Genomic DNA, 10249 nt, shown 5'->3' on the forward strand with positions numbered 1-10249 from the left:
TTTTCACTAAAGCTGAACATTAAAATATCACTTTTCTTTAAATACGAATAAATAAATGCTCCTTCACTTTTATTCCAATTTATCTTAGAACCCACTAGCCCATTAAAAAAAAAGCTGTAGCATTATTTTATAATACTATTATAAAGTTAAAGATTATTTCTATAACAATCTGACAAAGGCTAAATAGGATACCACTAATAATTTAGTATAATAAATGATCTTATTAGATACTTAAGCTAGTCGAAATTATATTGAAATAAAATTGTAACTAAACATAATAACCACGTTGGGAAACCATCGGTCCGGGAGAACATTGTTTATTCAATATTAAGCTAACAACAGTCAAACAGGCCTTTATTTTTTTGACTTATTTTGAAATCAATTAGCTTAATCTATTCTGATATTAATCATTATTTCTCGCTTTTGGTATATCTATAATTAATTTATGAGCCGAGATGGCCCGAAAGTTAGAACGCGTGAAACTTAACCGAAGATCGCTGGTTCAAAGCCAGGCAAACACTACTGCATTTTTCTGTGCTTAATCTGTATTCACAATTCATAACGTGTTCGGCGGTTAAAAAAAACATTGTGAGGAACCCTGCATCTGTCTTATTTCACTGAAATTCTACAACATGTGTACCTCCAACCTGCATTGGAGAAGCGTGTTGGAATACGCTCCGAGAGATGATGCCTGAGCGTTTTAAATTTACCCTTAACCGTTTGCATATTTGAATACGCAGAAATAAGAAATTACGACTTCAATTTAAAAATCAGCATCTTCTGATACCTCTTTTATTACGGTAGGCTTATAATCAAAGCTTCTACTTCCAGGAAAAATGTAATATAACATAAACTAACCTGACAAGCCGCACGCGTAAGTACATATTTAGTTTAGTACTTTCTAAATGAAGTATCTTTTTATTTAGTGTTCACAAACGTAACGTCCGTATCCTTGTTTGGAAGTGTGTATACTCCCGTGCCTCGGAAAGTACGTAGAGCCGTTGGTCCTGCGCCTAAACTCTTTCCACTCCTGTCAGATTGCCGTCTCATCGGATGATGAGAGCTAGGGAATAGAGTGCACCTGTATTTGCGCACACACTTGTGCACTATAATATGTCTTACGCAGTTGGCTAATCTCTCTTGAAGTTGGCCGCCGGGACCGAAATCGGTCTGGAGGACATTATTATTAAAATCTTCTTCTATATAAATAAGAATGCATCTTTGTATGTTGTCCTGCAATATACAATTGTTATGTTATATAATATTATAATTATGATGCTGTTTGATAAACGCATATAAATGTTTATACCACGACACATTCGGCTGGTAATAAGTTTAGGTTTTACACTGAGCACATAAACAACCACCGCTGCTAGACCAGGTTTGAACCCGTGATCTTCGATTAAAATCCACATCACCTACTGGGGTCGAAATAATAATAATATCTTTAATAAAAAAATACAGTTTACAAGGAATGTGTTATAAGCCTACATTTTGTATTTGGATTGTAATAATATAGATAAATAATAATTCTATAATATACGTGTAAAATTTTTTAAGTGTTAGGTATAATCAAAAATAAGAATAATAATAAATCAAAGTCAATAAATAAATATCTTTATCGATATCTTAAATCATTTATTAATTATAAATTACGCAATTAAAACCTGTCATAAATAAACATCAATAAGATACTGTTAATTATATTGTAAAAACGACTGACATCGAATACTTATTAATAAACAGTAGCTATGTAGGCATATATCTATACCTGATGTATCTGGGTGGTAGGTAAGTAAGTACACGTTTTTTTCTGACGATGAAATTTTTATGCATAAAAAATATGGGAACAGCATTAATTAGGTACTAGGTGTCATTAAAGTGGCGAAACGGTATGAATACGGACAAATATTTTAATTAAATTAAGTAACGATTTTAATAAATGTAAAATAGGTGAATTTCGCGAAACTTAAAGACATGGTATTCTCATAACTCTGACTGAATGTATAAACGCTTTTATATAATCACATAGTACTTGTGATACGGTTCCGTATACGGATTTTTATTTCGTTATTTTAAATCAAAATATTTTTGTACTTTACGTATTTAACTCAGCCCTTAAGTTGAATCTATCTATACGAAAGAGAAAATAAAACAATTAATATGGAATATTTAAAAGTAACAGCCAGAAAATGGCCAACTGCTCGGAAAAAGTATCCTCTTCTCAAGGAGGCTTGGAGTATCTTCTACGCAGTTTCAATGTGGATTAATAGATACAGGCAGAATTTAATCAAATGCATACAGGTTACTATATGATTTTTTCTTCACCGCCACGAAATGAATACACATATTACAAGCACAAATAAAACACATGGAAAGAGATACTTTAACACAAAAAGGCCGGATTTAAAGTTTTTTTATAGGTTTGCGGACGAGCATATGGGCCACCTGATGGTAAGTGGTCAACAACGCCCACAGACATTGGCATTGTAAGAAATGTTTACCATCGCTTACATCGTCAATTCGCCACCAACCTTGGGTACTAAGATGCTACGTCCCTTGTGCCTGTAATTCAATGGCTCACTCACCCTTCAAATCGGAACACAACAATACCAAGCACTGCTGTTTTGAGGTAGAATATCTGATGAGTGGATGTTACCCAAACGAGCTTGCACAAAGCCATATTTTTCAGTTCTATAATTCACGTGGTTTTTTCACTGTGGTGTCTATTTAACGTTAGTGTTATGAATATAAAAAATGTAAATAAAAGAAAAAATATTATCCACAAATTTTCAATAATGAGTATGGTCGAATTTCGACCACTGGGCGAACACTAATAAATGAAATTGTATATTATTAATATACTTAATTGATATAGATATAGACTATAATAAATAAAGAGTAATTACTGAGTTTCGTAGTGAAATGTACTTCCCGAGCCGGTGGTATCTCTGCATCTAAATTAATCTTGCAAAATGACCACTGACTGAATCTTGCCTACTCCAATCATATCTTACTATAAAGAGATAAGTTTTGTTTGTTATATTTTCCGGTTCCACACTAACTACTAATCCTATTGATATTTTAGTCAACAGCTTTGGGACGGATATACGCTACATATTTATAAGGTGTAGATTTTTGAGATGAAGCTCATTAATTCAACTAAGTACGAGAGAAATTTTCGGCCCGGCTTGTGTTTTCGAAACGTCCGCTGCCCAACTATTTATAACTATTATATTCGAAAACTATGTATGAATTACGTGCTTACATAGTAATTAAAAAAAATAGCCATTTAGAACAGTCTAATATCGATTGACGAAGTCATTTTGATGAAATAAATAAATATTTCGAAATTACGAGTACATAAGTATTAATATAAAAATGACGGATTATTTAATATTACTAATTGATAACTGGTTTTTTTTTTAAATCTTTTTTGTATTTCTTTCTATGCGCGATAGTATTGCTGCCGAATTTCTTGTCTGAGTTATATATTTTCGAAGCGACGATAGACTTAACAATAATAAATAATAATATATTCTATTTTATTATACTATAAAGTCAAATATCTATATAATTTCTATTTATCTAATTATATATCATACTAAGGTTCCGCTTAGTACCTATAAGTAGTCATATAGGGGATACATTAACAATTGTCAGTTAGTAAGTAATGGTAGTAAGTTGAGATGGCCCAGTGGTAAGAACGCGTGAATCTTAACCGATGAACGTGGGTTCAAACCCGGGCAAGCACCTCTAAATTTACATGTGCTTAATTTCTGTTTATAATTCATCTCGTGCTTTTCGGTGAAGGAAAACATCGTGAGGAAACCTGCATGTGTCTAATTTCATCGAAATTCTGCCACATGTGTATTCTACCAACCCGCACTGGAGCAGCGTGGTGGAATAAGCTCCAAACCTTCTCCTCAAAAAAAAAGGGAGAGGAGGCCTTAGCCCAGCAGTGGGACATTTACAGGCTGTTACTGTACTGTAAGTAATGGTAATTATAACATTGTCACTTTTTAATTTGGAACAACAGCTATCGATTAATTCAAAGGATGCGACTATAAGCATCGATTAGTAATAACTATAATTCATAGACACAGCCTGGCTGTCTGGCAGTCTCCACACGTTCGCTCGAATATAATATATTAAAAAATACGTTAATATAAATCTTACAAATGCTATTCGTATATGCTTCGGAACCCTAAAATGTGACTTTAGGTAAAGCTATCTCGCGATAGTTTTTGTCCGTTATCATTTCAAAGATTATTATCGATAAGATCGGCCATTATCAACAATCAAGAATGCAGTTTCGAATTTCGAAACACAAAAACAACTCCAATTCGAACTTGATCTGACTAATTAGTTTTTGGTAGAACCAAAAGCATTTATACTACCCGATATAGATGGTAATTACGCAATTAGGTAGTAGAATGGAAATTGGGTGCTTTTCGTAAATGGCAAGTTAGTATCTGTACAAGAGGGACATTTTGATCAATGATAGGTTCACTAATGTTGCGATGAAATGTCTGGTGATAGTAAATTAATGAACGAATTCATTAAAAACATTATATTTAAATGTTGTATTTTGAATTAAATCACAACAAAAAATTAAATTATCTTTGGAACCTTACAAAGTAACATTGCGAAATGAAGCTGATTAACATAATTCGAAGTCGAGATGGCCCAGTGGTAAGAACGCGTGAATCTTAACCGATGAACGTGGGTTCAAATCCGGGCAAGCACCTCTGAATTTTCATGTGCTTAATTTGTTATTATAATTCATCTCGTGCTTTTCGATGAAGGAAAACATCGTGAGGAAACCTGCATGTGTCTAATTTCATCGAAATTCTGTCACATGTGTATTCCACCAACCCGCATTGGAGCAGCGTGGTGGAATAAGCTCCAAAACCTTCTCCTCAAATAGGGAGAGGAGGCCCAGCAGTGGGACATTTACAGGCTGTTACTTTACTTACATAATTTAATTGCTTTTAAATAAATAAAATAGTTATAGTGTTTTTAATGTAAAATACAAATAAACTGTGTTTAAGAAATATTTGCAATATTAAAAATTGGTTATGTTTGTTGTTTTGATTGTTATCTTTTTAATTAGTATAATAAAGTACATAGACTAGAAACATAGACCCCGGCACTATAAGAAATATTAACGACTTCGACACTATTAATTTCCCGCCAACCTAAGATTTATGCCTTGTTTTATTTTATATGTGTTCAATGTGAGTTATTAAAAAAGGTTCTTAGTGTTTTATTTAAAATACAAGGATTATAGTATCCTAGAAAACTTCTTAAAACGATCCGCTTTTTAAAAAAAAATAATCTTAAAAATGCTAACGTTTCCTAAATCTTAATTCTCAAGGTTGGTGGCGAATTGGCTATGTAAGCGATGGTTGACATTTCTTACAATACCAATGTCTAAGGGCGTTGGTGACCACTTACCATCAGGTGGCCCATATGCTCGTCCGCCTTCCCATTCTATAAAAAAAAAATTATTACAAAATTAGACTTTTTTTTCATGCTAATGGCAATGTATGACACCTTAGAAATAAAAAAGATTACAACAATTTCTTTCGACGGCTCTTCTCAGGTCTCAGGTATTTAATTTGTAACTGCTGATAGATTTTTGACAATCAGTAAGTTTACCAAATGCTTCTTTATTGAATCAAGTTTTTTATTTTATTATTTTAATATGGGAGTCAAGCTTGTTAAAGTTTCTCAAAGCTTACATAACTCTGTGAGAAAGTTGTCTAAGCTAAAGAGATTAATAAGATTTAAGCAATAATTAGTATCAGTCAAAAATATTTGTGACACATAACACTATCTGAAGAATGTACGTAACTCATTAAGTAAACACGTTAAAACTTCGCAAAGTTCGTATCCGGTGATAAGGCGAGGAGTGATTAAGCGCAGAACAAAAGAGTGATAAGCTATTTCGATTACATGCGTGGAAATGATAAGGATAGCAGGGGGATTGATATCCCGAAATTAGCTGTGACGTCATAAAGTTCGTCATACTTCCAATACTTTAGAGATTAGTAGGCTTTTCTTTTTATAATAAAATTATAGCTACACGGCAGAAGTAGAAAAAATATTGTGACAGTGTAGGTGATGATGACTAAGAAAACAGCAACTGCAGATATACTAGAATTTCATGTCAGATAAATGGAACAGAAATAATCATCAATTATTACGAGGTCATTTTTTCTTTTGGATAGTTTAGGTTGTTTATTTATCTAATACAGGAATATATTAGTATAAAGACTACATATCATCGGTTAAGATTCACGCGTTCTTACCATTCGGCAATCTCGGCTTTTTGATTTTATACAAAATGTTAAAAAAAATAACATACTACATTAGAATACTCTCATAATTATTATACATTTTTAATGTTTAAAATATTTATTCGGATTAGCTCACGCATCTCAAAAAAAGGGCAGTTATTCATTAATCTCAGACAACAATTACCACTCTTGATTATTAAATCTAATAAAAGCCACGTTAATAACTAGCTACACGGAGAATATTTTATATTTATATGAATGAATTATCTTTTATGTTACTCCCTAGCCGAAGGTTTTACAATCAAAAGATGCATTTCATCTCGGGAGAATGCAGTTACCCGTCAGTTTGTGCATTCATTAAATAGATTTTATAGATAGACTTTGAAGAAAAGCATAGATTAAATTATGCCAATTTGCTTCACGATCAAAATATTCTGCAATGCCGAGTGAAATAAGTCTCACTTAAATCCATTCATTCATTTAATTCCATAATTATATTTTATATACATTAAAAATACATAAGTACTACGTAATATCTTAGTAAATTAAAATTAATCTTTTTATGTTTGGTTCTCTATGCATTCCTAATCTGATTGTGACGACACTTTGGTGAGTTGAACACTCACAATCACATACATCCGTGAACGTTCCTGGCACAAATAAGCAAGATTTATTCTTATAATGATTATATTCGAAGCCGGGGCGGCTCATTAGTTATCGTATAATATAAAGAAAATATTTTTTATGCTCAGAGAAGAAAAAAATACAATTTCCGTTGGATTTTTCCGCTCTTTATATAAGTGATATCAGATCTCGTCAGTAGGGGTACGCGTAACCGTTGGTTCACTCGTGAATGTACCGATGCTGTATCATCTAAGCAGGCGGCATATCGCAAGTGGATCAACGGCTGCATTAGCGGGGCATCTAACATTGACTCACTGAAAGCAAACTACAATAAAAATTACAAGTTCTGTAGAAAGGCATACATGAGAGCGGATGCACAGCGCATTGTACAGATTGGTCATGATCTTGTTTCACATCCTAGGGGCTCCCGTAGCTTCTGGCGTCTGACCAAGTCTGTGCAAAACAATTTCTGCCAACCTTCGCTGCAGAAATCCGGACGGATCGCTAGCTCACAGTCCGCAAGAGCAAGCTGATCTCCTGGCTAAACTCTTTGCCGATAATTCAGTCATCGATGATTGTAGTGCGCTGCCACCTATAATACCTTCATGTGGCCATACGATGCCTGACATCAAAATCAGGCAACGTGATGTGCGTGCGGAGCTGCAATCACTTGATGTACGGAAAGCTAGCGGTCCCGATGGAATACCAGCCATAGTGCTGAAGAAGTGCGCAGCGGAGCTGTCTCCTGTGTTAACGCGCCTGTTCCAACTTTCTCTCTCTTCGGGATGTGTGCCGGAGGCTTGGATAAGAGCTAATGTGCAAGCGGTTCCCAAAAAAGGGGATCGGTCTGACCCGGCAAATTATCGGTCAATAGCTATTACCTCAGTACTTTGTAAGGTGATGGAACGGATTTTAAACAACCAACTGATCCATTACCTGTCAGCTTCGATATCTCCAAGGCTTTCGACAGGGTCTGGCACAGAAGTCTTCTCTCCAAGCTGCCGGCATATGGTCTGCCTGCTCAGCTATGCACCTGGATTGCCAGCTTCCTACACAAGCGTAGCCTTCGTGTTTTAGTTGATAGTTGCGCTTCACAATTCTATGTAGTGAATGCTGGGGTTCCCTCAGGGATCTGTGCTATCTCCGACACTCTTTCTTTTGCATATCAATGATATGCTCTCTCTTGGGAACATACATTGCTATGCAGACGATAGTACAGTGCATGGTGGATACCACGGACGCGCAGTGGCTGGGCGGGCGGAAATTGAGGAGAGACGGAAGAATCTTGTCATTGAACTCGATAGGACATTAGAGCTCATCGCCAAATGGGGCTCTGATAATCTTGTTGAGTTTAATGCCAAGAAAACACAGGTATGCGCTCTCACAGCGAAAAAGTCAGCATTTTCCCCTCTTCCCTCCCTCTGTGCTACTCCGCTGGTGATACAAAGCAAAATCGCCATGCTGGGGATTGACGTTCGCTGCGACCTTAGTCCAAGGGATTACATCGAGGCTGTTATAAAAACAGCTTCACGGAAACTCGGAGTTCTGAACAAGGTGCGGCGCTTTTTCACACCACAACAACTGTGCCTGCTGTGCAAAACACAGGTACGGTTTTGCGTGGAATATTGCTTGCACCTTTGGGATGGCTCCGCTAAGTACCTACTGGAGGCCTTGGACCGGTTGCAGCGACGTGCCGTACGCATTATTGGCGACGTAAAGGTCACAAACACCATTGAACCTTTACAATTGCGTCGTGAGATAGCAGCACTGAGCGCTTTCTATCGACTGTATCACGGCGAGTGCTCTGAGGAATTATTCTCTCTAATTTCTGCTTTCCCCTTCCTTTTTAAGTCCACGCGAGCTGGTTCTCGATGTCAGCGCCTAACTGTGACATCAATTCCATCGCGAACAAAGAAATTTGGCAACTCCTTTCTTTGTCGCACTTCCAAAAAATGGAATTCCTTACCAGCTCACGTGTTCCCCTCCTCTTACAACTCGAGTTCCTTCAAACGAGGCGTGAAGAGGCATCTTGCGGGCCGGCAAGGCGAAGGCGGCTAGTGCAGAACGTTTTTCCCGTCTGTACTGGCCGTCGTCGCGTTTGGACTCTACTACCACTTACCATCAGGTGGAGTACTCTACTCCAGCTGATGGTTTGCTCTCCCAGCAAATATAAGAATAAATAAATAAAAAAAGTGAAATTTGTTCTGTTCCGTCATTTTGTATGCCTTTTATTTTTTAATGGTTAAAGAAAACAGTTTAATTATTTTGAATTTAAAATTAAATATGTCTTTACTATGGTATTATGCTTCGGAAGAAATAAGTTTCGAGTCGATATTGTACTATTCAAAGTAAGCGGTACAAAATATGCACTTACGACCATCCGTACATAATTATAAATATAAATTCAGCAGCGGGCAACGTGACGTTAAAAGAAATTAAACTTTTTCTCTAGGTGCTAAGATCGAGCTTAAAACAAGCTTTGCTAAAACTTAAGCTAGTGTGACGAGTGGTTTGAAAATGTTAGATTATCATTACTTACCATTGAGTGTAACGTGAGTAAGTCGATCTTTTCTGTATTATAAACACTCATAAAAAGTCGTTTTTGTATAAAAGTTAGCAACAAATAGTTACTCTATTGAAAAAATAGTCTAGGAATTATAAATATTTTTTAAATAAAATGTATACCTACAAAAGTTACATTCGAGTAATCCGCCAATTTATACATCTCAACATCGTGCGGGCAAGCTTAATTGCACTTTGAATTTCAGATTAAGGACAATCGAGTTGACAAAGTAGCTTGTCAACACGATTACCTCGACACTACGTGTTTGAATGAAAGGATTGTTGAAAAATGCTAACATTTTTTATTATAATTTCCCTACTTAATATGTATTTTTTCTTGTATAAAATATCGAGTGAATGAAGGCTTCTTGATCGAATTTTGGCACGCTATCTCTAAACTATTCGACAGTGCAGTTTAGTCCGCTGAGATGGCAATTCAACACAAAGGGAAAGAGATCAGACGCCGGAATGAAGTTGACTAACGACTTCACGACTCGGGAGTGTAACAATGCTAACTATTGGCTGCTATTAAGTAAGAGATACTTAATAGCAGCCAATAGTTAGCTACAGTTAAACTTAATAATTTTTAGATTGAATCTGTGAGTTAAACCTTTTACATTACATTTCCTTATTATAAGCTAACTAAATGAATAATTTTCATTACAAACCATTTTAAAACTTAGGTAATAATAATAACATATAAAAATGATGAATGATTATAGTGTATGCCAGGTTTTCTGTTTTTTTATCTCCTAGTT

This window comes from Nymphalis io, chromosome 8, assembly GCF_905147045.1.
Source record: "Nymphalis io chromosome 8, ilAglIoxx1.1, whole genome shotgun sequence".
Taxonomy (NCBI): Eukaryota; Metazoa; Arthropoda; class Insecta; order Lepidoptera; family Nymphalidae; genus Nymphalis; species Nymphalis io.